We start from the raw sequence: 14,939 nt of genomic DNA, 5'->3' as shown, positions 1-14,939 counted from the left end.
TTCTCCAACAAGTAGGGAACACTTCCAGCATGAGCCATTTCCTCAGTGTTAGAAATACCACAGCACACCAAGGGATTTAAAGTCTTAGATGATACCTGACATAGCTATCTTATTTTTATGACACTTTACGTCAGTCACCCAACTAATAATAAAACAGTCCCCCACTCCCACCCCATCAGCTAGACCCAAGACACCAAAGCTAAGGGAAAATTAGATAAATGTACCCCATCCTTCTTTTAGTTTACTTCACCCTGAAGCATACTGTTTTCTAGGCACTTGGCTATGGTTCCCTCTTTGCATGTACATCTTATTTAAACACTGGGATATTTTAAGTTGTTTTGCAGCTCAATTTTAAGTTGTTTTTTTCTGGGAAATATATACTCTCTCTTCTCCAAAGCTTACTTTTATTTTACATATATATATATATATATGACTATATATAAATAATATATATATATATTATATATATATAAAATTTATATATCTTATATATATGTCTATATATATAAAATATATATATATATATATATATATATATATATATATATATACATATACATATGTTTCCCCATTATTTAATCCCTCAAGTTTCTACATTGGATTCCCAGTCTCCTTACTTTGATGGTCTGTTTGAAAATGTTTCCTTAGTTGTTACACTCAGCTGAATAACTCAGATATACTTTCCATTCACCATATGCATATTCCCCTTTGTATCACTGAGTATCGATGATATAGCAAAGTAAAATCTTTATCTGATAATTTTCTCATCTGAGACACCCAAAGAACGGTCTCCTTGAATGTTTTTTCTCTCGGAGGGTAAAACTATTATTATTATGTTCACTAATATGTTTTATCATTTAGTAAAGACATTGTGATTGTTAATTTGTGGAGACTCTAAATTCTGAAGAGTGTTATTGTTTGTTTTCTATCTGGTTTGGCAGACAGTTAACTTGGTTGGACTCACTTGCAGGTGTCAGCTCAAATCTCAGTCCTGTTTTTTCATTCTTAACTAGGATGTATATTGCCTTCCTTGGTTTTTACCTGGTTTGCGTATCAGCCAGGGATTTGGGCAGCACTTACAGATTTTTAGATTCCTGATCTCTAGTTCAATTATTTTCAGAATTTTCCGCTAGACTTTTCATCCTTCGTTTTTGCCCTGACTCTTTCCTTTAGTTCCTCAGGCTGGAAAGACATCTACCAGAATTTTATCTTCTTAATGTGGCACCAGTTAGTGCCAACACCTTTCTTAATCCCATCAATATTGTCCCTACTTTCCCGAGAATCTTTTTCTATGTAGGAGATGTTTTCTTACTATTCATCATGTTGAGTCATTTTTCTTGGACAATTTCTGTCATGCTGAATTTCTGACAATTTCTGTCATGCTTGGACATATTTTATTTGTCCATTAGTGGGCAGGAAACGCATTCAGCTTTTTGATATCAGGTTACCACAAAAACATTTTTATGGGAAAGATTATACCAAAACATTCAGATGCATTTGTATCTTATTGCAAAGAGTAGATTTTCAGTAAAAATGTGCAGCATCTATACTGTATCACTAAGTAGGAACTTTATTCTCTTTCCCTTCTTGTAAATGATAATCCATGAAAAGAACAGTGAAGACATTCCCATATATTTATCTGTGAATGAGTTACTTAGAAAGTGGAATTCATTGGCATAGCATGGGAAATCTTACATATTACATTGAATGAGACAAGGAATTATATTTGTTGTTGGAAAATACAATTGGACGCTAACTTCACCTTAAATCATCTTATGAAAAAATATAGGAACTCTGTGAGAAAACAGTACAGACACTAAACAGAACTATCTCAGACAGTGTCCTGGTAGTGAGATAGGTCAGGAAAAGTGAACAGTGGTGAGAAGAGACCAAAAAGAATTCTGAGTATTCACTGAACCTGGATAGTGACCATCTTTTTATGATGAAAAGCTGATTGCTCATAGACAGTCATCATGACCTTTTTTAAACTGATAAATTAACCCCAGTGAATCAAATGGAATATTGTTTCCTAAGCACATTTTCTTCATCTTACTCTTCTCTTGAAATAATGGGCCACTTGATGTTACTAATATGTCACCAAGCAAAAGACAATGTTCACCATTGGAAGTATTTATGTTCCAGCTGGACAATTCTGTGTTGGGACTGTTGTGGACCCAAGGATTAGAAGAGGGACATAGGAGGAGAGTGCTGTTGTATATGATGTTTAGTATCACTCCAAATTTGAAGTATAATAATGCAAATATTTTATTTGCCCATTAGTGGGCAGGAAAGGCATTCGGCTTTTTGATATCAGGTTACCACAAATACATTTTTATGGGAAAGATTATACCAAAACATTCAGATGCATTTGTATCTTATTGCAAAGAGTAGATTTTCAATGCTAAGCAGTTGAGAGTTTACTGTTAGCAGTTTTTAATTTCCTGCCTTAAGAACTGCTATGTGTCATGACTGCTGACACCTTAGTCTACAGTCCACTCAGGATGTAAAACAGGGTAACTCTTCCACAGACTTCTTGCTACTGGAATACTGGCTCGATTACAAGGGGTTTTCCTCCTGGGACTGAAGCAACTTTCTTCTGCTGTGATGATTTCTTCCCTCTCTAAAGCTATACTGGGCTTAGGACCCACACTTCCCTGGTCTCAGAATGTCAGAGAAGGAATCCTATACTCCCTCTCTCCCTAGGGCAGGCTGAGGCCCACAGTTTAATTTAAATCAGGTAAACTGTAATAATTGGAAACTGCAGGGGTCTAAGACAATTTGTTAAAACTGCATACCTGTGAAACAGAAATGGCTGAATTGTGAAAGACAAGTCCCAGACAGGGATGGTCTATTTTATATTGTTTGAAATGAAATCTTAGAAATCAATAACACCAGGCCAGGGAAAACAGACCTATTATAGAGAAACCCAAGTTCTCAAATGACAAGGAAAAATAAAAAAAGAAGAAGATATTGGCCCCTGTTTATAAAGCAATCACACATACACACACACACGCACATAAAAACACACACACCCAGACACAAAAATTCACACCACACAACCCAGCCACACGCAGGTGAACTTATAGATTCAAATTTGTTATCTTTTATAAGTAACTTGATTTTCATGTTCTCTATTTCACTTCTGGGAATAACTAATGATATAAAATTTATGAATAGATTGTTTCATAAACATTCCTGGAAGATAGATGCAAAGAAGCCAAGATGACTACAGAAGTTGAATGGGAGAAATATGACCTCCTGAAAAACATTCGCACAAGAACAACAATTCAAAAATACATGTAGATAATGAAGATCATCCATACAAAGAAAAAACATTATCTGGGAAATATTAACAAAAAATGAAAAGCTGAAGAAGGCATTTAGCTTCATTGGATCCAGCCTACCATGTGACGTGAGAATAAATTTTAATTAAGGGAGAGTAAACAGAACAATCAGCAAGGCCGTTCAGAGAGAGGGGACTTCAAGCTAAGTGGCCAGGCTGTAGTGTCTTTCAATGGCCCTGGATAATTAGAAGAGTAAACGGTCATCTGAGGAAGGTAAAATCCTAATCCATTGTCTGTAATGTCAGTTGGTTTTCTTGGCTGTGAATGCATTTGGTGTGCATTGAATATTCTGTCTCTCAGAGACTGCCAAGTTTCTTTGGATTTATGCTCCATTGAAGAGATACTTGGATTTATTATAAAAAAGCATGAACAAAGTCCTATGCAGTGTGGTAGACAAGTTTTAGGTTAGAGGGCATAGTGGACATGACTAACAAATAGGAAGTAATCTCCAGAATTCCTCTTACATATAGGAAAACAGTCAGTAGTTAAATCTAGTGGATTTTTTTCTACTCTCAGAACTTCAATGGGATTATGATAAAATTTTATTTATCAAAAGACACCCTGAAATAAAGTAGTTATTACAGAAAACTTATACAGTAATTACTGTCTCATTCCAACATCACTGGGTATTTCCTCAAATCATGTATCAGTTGTGAAAAAAACCCAAAATACCACTTCAAGAAATAGGTATTATTTGATCGTAGGAAAGATAGTATTTTGAAAAAGTGAACTTTCAAAGCTATAGTATTGTTCAAAAGAAGTTTATTGAGTATTCTTAAATGTCGTGTGCTTTTGCTGATCTGATTGACATGTGGGTGAAGAAAGATCTGTCACTATTTGGTGACAAAGTAACATGTATTTTGGAAATCCTTTTCTTTCTTTTTTTTTATTTATTTAATTGTTTCGCTTCTAAGAGCTCCCCATAGGAAACTAATTCTGCTTGTTCTTTTTCAAATACTGTACTGCTTGAGGACTTTGACAAACTGTGTAATGAAGGGTTTAGTCCCCAGTAATGAATGTCACGATCTTAACAATAAGATCCAACAAACAATTTGAAGTGATGTAGTGAACACTGACTATGCCATCAAGCACACACAGAGTCTGACTGGTCTAAATAATTACTGGAGTTTGGCGGAGATACAGTTTGCACAGCCCAATACGATGGCACCTGCTGAGACTTTGCATTATTTTGAAAGATAATAGGTTCTTCCAAAGGAATGAATGCTTTCTAGTACAGTAATTGAATGCAGGCATCAATACACTTGCTTTCTTTGCGTTCTTGAGAATCTTTTTATTTAGGGGTTGTGTTTTGTCAGCCATGTTATATTTTAAGCAGTGCCAATTAGTCTTGGTATTATTATTTATTGAGTCCCTTCAAAGAAGAATCAGTAGTAGACATTTGGGAGACGTGGTTGCAAAGGACAAAATATGTACTGCTAATGTATTATAATTATGTATTGATTATTTAATTTTATATTATATAGTATATACATATATACATATGTATATATGGACAAATGGGGCTGAGGCAAGTTTATTCAAGGCACTGATTGTGGAAGAGTTTATTTTTTTTTGTCTTTTTCTACAGTTTTGATTATATTATCTTTTTTTGCTTTTTCATACTGACCTTCCTGTCTAAATTGAGCATAGTCTAGGACTAGACAAGGAGGTAGAATATTAGAATGGATAGATAACAATGACACCATACTTAGACTGCTGGTAGAAACTTTTTTTCCCTTGCATTGTCTTGAAGGACTAAAAATGACACAGGAAAATAATTTCTGTAGTTTCTTTTATTACAAGCAAGGGGTTTGAGAGACAGAAACTTCATGATAGGACCCCAGGCACTGTCCCTGCTGGGTTATTATTGGACATTTGAATGAATTAGACCACTGGAATCTACCAGAAATAATAGCACTATACCTGCACTTCAAGAAAAGGTGTCTTTCTGTGGTTCCCAAAGTGTGACTCATTTTTAATTACACTGCCTGATCTGAAATAAGAGGACACAAAGCTGGCACAATTTCTTATTCAGATGGTGAGGACTAGGTTAGGTCTAGGTCTTTTAGAAAGTTTTATGATAATGTCTCTAAATGCAGAAGCTTGCAGTGAGATGAGACAATGTGGAGATGGAGCATGTGGGCCCATCATTAAAGAGCTGAGGGATTCAGGGCAATTCTGACTTTGTCGAATTACTTTTAATGTCAGTCTCTGCTATAATTTTTGCCTTACCGATTGTCCTTTCTACCTTCCAAATTTTGAAACTTTGGGCCATTCCTCTTCGCCGTGTGTTTTCTCATGGGGAAATAGAACTAATTGTCAGAGTTGAGAGTGACAAGTAGCTAGAGGGGATTTTTTCCCCTTTATTGATTATGAAACTGCAACAAGTCTCCTCTGAAGTATTGTCATTATTTACACGAAAGCAATACAGTGAAAGTTATCAGCTGGGAATCTCCTGTAATGCCACTATTGTGCATTTCCTTACGACTGATCATCTATCTGAAAACACAGGCAAGGTAGGTCTGTATTTTTATTAACCACCATGAATTTATTTCTAGACCTCCCAAGAAAATGCAGGCCCCTCTAGATACAGGTTAAAACAATCCAGTTTTTTATTTATTCAGAAAAAACACTCATCAACACAAATAAAACTTCCCTTTAACCATACAGGTTTACTAAAAAGAAAATCTATAGGTTGATGAAATATGGCATAAGTTCATTTAGAGAATTAAGCCTTGAATTTACGACATTTTAAGTGAAAACACATTGTATTTCGGACCATCCAAGTAAAAGACTGGGGAGATAAAGGGAAGTTAGAGTGTATATGGCTGAAAGAGAGTCAATAGTATTTATTCCTAAGGAATTCTTATAACAGAAAATCAAAAGATTAATTCTCAAATGAATATGGGCCATGCTCTTGAGCCTACAATCATTGTATTTATATAATGATTCTTATATTCCAGTTATTATTCAAAATTATATATGTAATTATATACATATGAATTATATATATATGTATTGTATATGTAATACTCATTTTTTTAAAACCTATTCCCTATAGATAGGGAAAATGAGGCATGTAGTAACTAAGTAGCTAGGCCCAGGTCATATGGCTGAGAGACAGCTGACTTGAGATTTAAACCAGTGCAGTCTGGCACCATTGTTCAGGATTTTAACCATTATGCCATATTGCCTCCAGAAGAAATACCAAATTTCAGCAGGTATATTAAATATTTTTAATCTAAGTATTAGTTTAAATTGCCCAAATTAAATTATTCAAATTAATGATACACCTGACAAATTGATATTTCTAAATGACAGTATTCAACGATGGTAATTACATAGGAATATAGGTTCCTTTCATATGTTATAATGGGTTTCTAATTTGGCTCAAACTTTTTTGAGTACAATTTAGCAATATATGGAAAGATCCTTTAAATGTTTTCTTTGAGCAAATAATGGTACTTCTAATATTATTTTGCAAGAAAATAATTGAAAACAAATACGTGAGGACCATGCCAACATATATTTTCTGTGTTTTTCCCTGCTGTGGCCATTTGCTAGAAAAGTTTTTGAGGTACATTTTGTTGAATGAAATATTCATTTAACGATTGATATTTATCATGAATTATGTATAACATTATAAATTCATAATCTACATGCTTCCATATAGGAGATTATTTACAAAAGTTATATTCTATCTTTAAAAGATACATTATGTGACTATAAAAAGCATGCTGGGGGCTTCCCTGGTGGCACAGTGGTTAAGAATCCTCCTGCCAATGCAGGGGACACGGGTTCGTGCCCCGGTCTGGGAAGATCCCACATGCCGCGGAGCAACTGGGCCCATGAGCCACAACTACTGAGCCTGCGCGTCTGGAGCCTGTGCTCCGCAACGGGAGAGGCCGCGATAGTGAGAGGCCCGCGCACCGCGATGAAGAGTGGCCCCCACTCGCCGCAACTGGAGAGAGCCCTCGCATAGAAACGAAGACCCAACAGAGCCAAAAATAAATAAATAAATAAATAAATTTATTAAAAAAAAACAAAAAAGCATGCTGATGATGCTTCTGATGATTATAATGATGCAGGTATGTAGGTATGGAAATGGAATAATTTAAAAAATATTATTAAATAACATTAGGAAAAGTTATTCAATAAAGCAGAATATATACTATGATTATAGTCTGGGATATTTGTGATATACATGCACATACTATAATACACATATATGAATACATACATACATAAAATGATTACATTTTGGAATACAAACATACATATCTAATTATCTGTACTGAACCCGTTTTAGCCTATATCTGGAAAGGTACTAATCAAAATATTCAAAGTGACTCTGTTTTATTGGTATGCAGTTTTGTTTACTGTTTGCTTTATTCAATGAAAATGCATATGGTTTGTAAATAAATAATAGAAATAGAAATACTTTTGAGTCAAGTGAATAAAATAAAGGCTTTATCTATATGGACATATTTTAAGCCATATCTGGCTGGCCAAATATAACACTGCTTTTGTATGTAGAAAGTTCTCCCACCAACATGTAAGAAGCATTAGTGTCTGGAATATTGTATAAAATAGATACATGCTATTAATTTGCACATACCTCTTAGTTCTGGAGTGTGAGGTTTGAAAAGAGAGGGCCAGCTTTTATACTAAGAGATAAGATTCTGTGTATTCTAACATTCAAGTGTCCTGTTAATTTAACAGGGTCATCAAAAGGAAGAGTAATAGTGAACTGACAATACATAGTCCTTTCCCTACACACATAAATATGTGCTTCTAAATACATATCATTATCTTATGTAGCTCAGTTTTTTAAAAAGTATATATATATTTCCAACATCTTAAAAACTGAAAATCTTGTCCTATACACACTCAGTGAATTTATTCTTTTAAAAGTTGTCATTGTAAATAAAACAGATTGCAAAAAATTTTCTGAAATAGAAAAACAAAAATTTTGTGACCAAAACTACAATTTACAAATGATATTGAATATTATTTGTGGAGCATGCTTTATCATTAATTCATGGTGTCTTCCATTATCATTAATAGTATTTAATTTTCTAGTGTGTGATAATGAACATTATTTGTAAAAAAAGCATTATCTTATTTACATAGCTTTGGAAACTTTTGATAAATGGATATAATCCCTCCTACTAAGTGTGACAAGGTTTTTGCTAAATAAAAGTGGACTTCTGAACAAGCATTTAAGATAAATGAATAAATAAACATTATATTGTAGACAGTACAGGACCTTGTGAAAACTACAAAAGAGTACTAATTAGAAAATAAGCTGTAAGAAGCAATGTGTTGATTTATTTATTTCTAGTTTTGTTAGTTTTATAAATTATATAATTGTAAAAATATAAAATCAAATGTGCCAACATGAAACTTTATTTTCACATACTGAAACTAATATTTGCTTTGAATGGTGTCCTAGCCCATTTGGGCTACAATGACAAAATACCACAGACTTGGTGGTTTAAAAACAGCAGAAATGTATTTCTTACAGTTTTGGAAGCTGGCAGTCTGAGGTTAGGGTGTTTGCATGGTTGCATCCTGGGAGAGCCCTCTTCCTGGTTGTAGACTTCTTGATGTGGCCTCAAATGGTGGAAGGCGTTAGGGTGCTCTATGTGGTCTCTTTTATAAGATAACTGATCCATTCATGAAGGCTCCATCTTCATGACTTAATCACCTCCTAACACCATTACATTGGGTATTAGGATTCCAGCATGTGGACTTGGGAAGAAACAAACATTCGTAACATAGTTAAATATCCAATTTTCTAGAGGGAACTTTAATGAGTTTAAGTGGCTGTGAGTTTACTGAAAACCAAACATTCACTGAGGAGTGAAATCTTGTCCTCAGTGTCACTATAGATCTCCGAGTTCCACATGGACACTGCAGTCTCCTCATCCCAATGGCTACAGGCCCATGGTCCCTTGCTCCACTGAGTTCTCTACCCTTCTTAAGGCAAGGGGTGGGGGTCAGAAAAACATTTAGGTGCTCTTCCCACTGTGCTGGGTCTCTGGAAAACATAAAGATCTGTGACAGGCCCACTATGATGACACCACCACTGTTGTCATTCTATGGTGGCACACAGAACTCCGTGGACACTTCTCCCTGTGGTTGCTTGTCCTTGCTCTCTCCTGCTTCCTACATAATGTTAAAATGTGAAAAAAATATTTTAAAATTCTTATGGAAAATTTTGCAAAAGTTTTCTGATAATTTGTGTCAAATTTATTCATCAATTTTACATTTTTCAAATATTGCTATAATTGAATATGGTATTTATCATTAACTTGTTTAATGACTTTTGGAATTAAGATTCAGACAATATTTTTTGGATGGATTTTTTTCTGATTTTTGTTCCACAATAGCAGAAATAACATAAGGATTATATTGCATATAAATGTTTGTTAAATTTCTGATATATTTGAAACAGATCACCATCTATGGAATGTATATTTCTCAAAATAAAACCATTTCTTACCTATCAAACAAAAATAACTGCTGGTATAAAATAATCTGGATGTAATTTTTTAAGTGTTTATCTCTGAGTGAATTTTCTGTCAATGTTTTCTAACCCTCCTCAAGTAAATTTTGACATTAGAAACTTTCTGAGAAATTTAGTCATTAAATTTTCAACTTTATTAATATTAATTGTCAAATGCATCTTTTAATCTTGTTTTAATCTTTTGCATATTTTTGTTTTCTTAAATAGTATCTTAAATATGTTTTAATATAGGAGAAGGAAAGGAACTCAGCACTATTCTTTTGTAAATGTTTTTGTAAATTTTCTGTAATTTTCAGCCATTTTTATTCTTTCATATGAACTGTAAATTTAGTAGTTACAGAAGCAAATCATATAGCACTCAATGTATGATTGGAATCTTATTACATTAATAATTAATTTAGGAAGAAGTGCCACTTTGATGACTTTATCTCCAGAATAAAATTGTCTTTACATTAACCCAGATATTATTTTATTATATTTCGCAAAGTTTTATATCTTTCAATAAAAAGTACAATTCTTTTCACTTAAGTCCTGTTACTTTCTGTTATATTTATGCCTAAATATGTTTATTTTTCTAATTTCATTTTAATTATATATGTTATTTATTAAATCTTTTATAAACTGCAGTCATTTCATGTTGAATTTCTCATATGTAGGGATTATAACAAATTTTCAAATAAAGTTAATCTTTTCTTCTTAAATATATGTGTATATCTTTGTATGTTATATATATATTGTATGTAACGTATATATAACTGTTACATTTTATTCTTATGATATTATCTAAAATATACAAAAATGCTGAATATTTTGGTATGTAGAACATCATGAATGCTTTATGGAAATAATGTTTAATATTATTTAATTATTTATCAAGTACCATGATATCAATAACTTAGATCCTGTGTCCTCAAAATATCTTGACATTGTTCTTTCTCCTGCATTTTGTTACCTTAATTAATGGCTATAGATTCCTTTAGAGGATTGGGTAAATCATTCACGTATACATATTTGTGGGAAATTCAGGGCTCATCCTCTTAGAGCAGGCTTATACTTCAGTCAATGGATTCTAGATCTGATAACTGGATCAAGTCTGGGAACTGGACAAGAGATTATGAGTTGTATTAGGACAGCTCTTCTCAGCATACTTATAATTCCTCCTTTATATATGGTCATTTTAGATAGTCAGTCTTTATTGGCTATCCATTAATCTTGCATCTGGGTACATCATGTTCTATTAACCATCTTCATATCTCTCTACAGGTTAGGACCCCTTGGCTGCAAATCCAAATTTTCTGCTTACTACAAAAATTATGTAATTTTGGCTCATTACCACCACCTGACCTTTATTACTTTAGGATCCTATTATCTCCATTGCTACTAGGAGTCCAGTTTTGTAACAGTGTTCTCTACCATCAGCCTTGGTCACCAGAGGGTGACCATCACTGTTTCATGGATGGTGACACCTCTCTCAAGCAGTACATTTCATTTTTCTTGCATTTTTACTTCACTCATGTATCCAATTGCTTTTTCCAAATTTCCAAGAACCATCTTAGCAAGATGTTAACAAGTTCTACCAGAGTCCTTGTCAAACTGTTAAATCTTACAGAAGGAAGAGTCTTTCCATATTGCTAAACCTTTCTTTGTTCAACTTTAAGTTTCACAGTACACACTTAATTCAGCACATTCAAAACCAGGGCCCATGCATATTCTTCCAAATCCTCTTTGCCAGTATTTGCTAGATCCTGCAATGACTTTCAGATATAGCCCAGCATATCAGTAGCTAGTTTGACTTATGACTTGACTCTTGTGTTGGTTTCGTTTCCAGTGTGTAGTTGGGCGAAGTTCCTAGTGTAGGCATGTTGTCTTGCAAGTCAGAGGCCTCTCCATCATCAGGGAAGAGGAGAGTGCTGATTTTTAAGAGGAAGAAGTTAATTCACAGGGTTCATGGGTAAATGAAATTTCAATGAATTCCAGTGTATGTATCCAGATGTCCCAATTTCCAGTCCCAGTGTCACACTCCTTCCCCCAAAGGGTCCCAGCCTAGGTATATCAGATTTGCTTATGTTTGGAATTTAAACTTTTTTGGTAGCTTGGCCACCTTTATGATGAAGCCTTACATTTTTCTGCTCACTCATTGTAAGAGATGAGAGTTTCTTAACATACTGCCAAAGAGGCTTAAATACTTTCACATATCACCTGAAGTTGGTGATTAATTACCCTCATGATTTCATTTGTTTTTCCCCCTCCAAGTTCTAGCCAATACAACAAGAAAAAAATATATATATATATAAGTTTGGTGTATGCTTTATCTCAGGCCTTTGAAACTTTCCAAAAAAGTTATGAGCACAAAGATACTATAGGCATTCTCATAAACTTATATACACTAAGGCTAAGCAACGTATTAGGAAGAAGATAGCGTTGCAATAAAAAGGTTAGTATATCATGACCACAGTGGGCTTATTTCAGGAATGTAAGATTAGTTTAACATTAGAAAACAAATCAGTGTAATTCACTAAATTAAAAGAATATTGGAATTTGGAAACATGACAAGAATGTCTACTCTTACCACTGGTAATAAGCATTGTACTAATGGTTGGTCCTAGGCAGTATAAGATAGGACCACTCCCCCAACTCCAATGAAAAGATTCAGTGAAGGAAGTAAAATAATCTTTATCCACAGATTACATAATTGTGTATATATAAAACTAGAATTAATAAGTGTATTTAGCAAGGTCACTGGATAGAGGTCAGTATACAAATATCAATTGAACCTATAAATATTTGCAACAAGTAAAAACTAGAAATGGGGTTTATAAAACACCACTTATACTAGCATCCCAAATAATAAATAACTAAAAATTAAATCTAAGTAAAATATATAATAACTCTACATTGAAAATACAGATAGAAAAATTAAAGATTACCTAGATAAATGGAGAGATATACCATGTTTATGAACAAAAAGACTAAATATTCTAGAGATGTCAGTTCCCTGAATATTGTTTTATATATTTAATATAATCTTAAAGTAATCTCAATGGTATTTTTGTAGAAATTAAAAATATACCCCTGAAGTTCATATAAAAATGTTAAGATCCTAGATTAATCAAGAGAATCTGGAAGAAAAGAACAAATTTAGGGGTATTGCATCAATATTTTCAAAATTTACTACAAGTGATATTGTGACAGTGTTATAGAAACAGTGATAGGCATATATACTACTGAAACATAATAGTCAATAAATAGAAGATACGTGTGCAAACTTGATATACAGAAAACTCATCATTGCAATTCCATAAGGAAAGAATATTTAGGGTATCTTAGTTTCATTTTGTTTCTTTTTAGAAATAAATTGTGCCAGATCAATTAGATTTCTATATAAAAACAAACAACAACAACAAAAACTTGTATCTTTATGCCAAAAAACTTGCAATAAATTTTAAATCATAAAGCTAACTGAGAAAATAAAAGCTTTTCAATTCCAAAGCTTCATTAAGAAAATGTAGCAGGAAATCTTTGTGACCATGGAGTAGATGAAGATTTCTTGAATAGGACTCAAAATCACTCATCACAAAAGAAAATAAAGATTTCAGTTTGACTGTTTTTGGGGGTAATGGGGTGAGAAATTAAACATTAGTGCTCTTCCAAATATATCAACATATATTTGGAATATATTAGAGACTTTCTTCACAGGGCACGGTCTCAGAGTGCTGTACTCTGGAAACAGTGAAAGTAGGAGGGATAAACCAGCCAACCGTCTTTCCATTCCTGAGGAAAGTCTCTTTATTCTTAAGGGCTGGGGGAGGAAGAAAAACTTCCCTTGAGTAGGTGTAGTGGCAAATTTAATTTCACACATATATGATAGCTTTTAGTTTCACATTTAATTTAATATTACTTTTAATATTTAATATAATATTTAGTAATGTAATGATAGTGGGCTTTATTTTTTTTTTTTGGTCACGTGGCTTGTGGGAGTTTAGCTCCCTGACCAGGGATTGAACCCAGACCTTGACAGTGAAAGCTTGGAGTCTTAACCACTGGACCACCAGGGAATTCCCCTGATAGTGGGCTTTAAACAGTTTAGTCTTTACAACTTTTTCAGTCTGTATGAAAGAGAGCTTAAAGATTCTTAGTTCACCTCTTTGTACCACTTCTTTCAGACACCTGTTATGGCCCATAAACATTGGGATTCAGTCATTTTACGTTTCCCATAATCTCCTCCTCTACCTCTAAATTGTTTAACAGCAAAGACCATCTCTTACTCATCTTTCAATCTCCTTATAATCAAGCAGAATGACTGGCAAATCACACAATAAATAACGTTGAATAAATTTCCAATAAAAATATGAAAGTTAAAACTTGGAATATGACTTACAATGCTATTAAAATGAGGAAACCATCATGGAGTTTTTTTCTTACCTAAATTAGTGGGTGTAAGTAATATGCTATACAAAATACTGGAAAGTTCTGTTCTAATTTACAGAATTGTACTTCTGTACTAACAAATAGAAGACTAATTAAGTTACCAGAAATATGAAAATCAACTTGTTAATTCTTCTATTGAAGATTGCTTCAAAAACGTTACCACTTTTCTCAGAAAACTTCAGTAATAAAAATATGTTAAAATCTTAATTTTAAAAAATTTACAAGTTAAGCATAATTTGAAATAAAAAATAAAACTCTTCAAACAATTTTTGTAAAAATTATTTGTTCATTAATTTAGGAAAACGAAAAATATAAACTTGATAAAATGTAAATAGTAGACTGTGGAAAATGGAATTTTATCATGTGAAAATCTTTGCATATTACATGAAAAGCCTACAGGATAGGCCCATTTAAATCTATTTTAATCATTTAAAAAATTTTTACATAAGCAAAACTTGCTTTTCTGGGGTGTACAGTGTTGAGGGTTTAGAGAAATGCATGGAATCATATAATTGCCACCACAGTCAGGGTACAGAACAGTGCCATCACTCAAAAGTTGTTCTCATGCTGCTTTGTAGTCAAAGCTTTCCAACACTCATTATTCCTGACAATAACTGATAATACATACATGCCTT

The sequence above is a fragment of the Balaenoptera musculus genome, chromosome 5, assembly GCF_009873245.2.
Source record: "Balaenoptera musculus isolate JJ_BM4_2016_0621 chromosome 5, mBalMus1.pri.v3, whole genome shotgun sequence".
In the NCBI taxonomy this organism is placed as follows: Eukaryota; Metazoa; Chordata; class Mammalia; order Artiodactyla; family Balaenopteridae; genus Balaenoptera; species Balaenoptera musculus.
Note: the sequence above shows the minus strand (reverse complement) of the source record.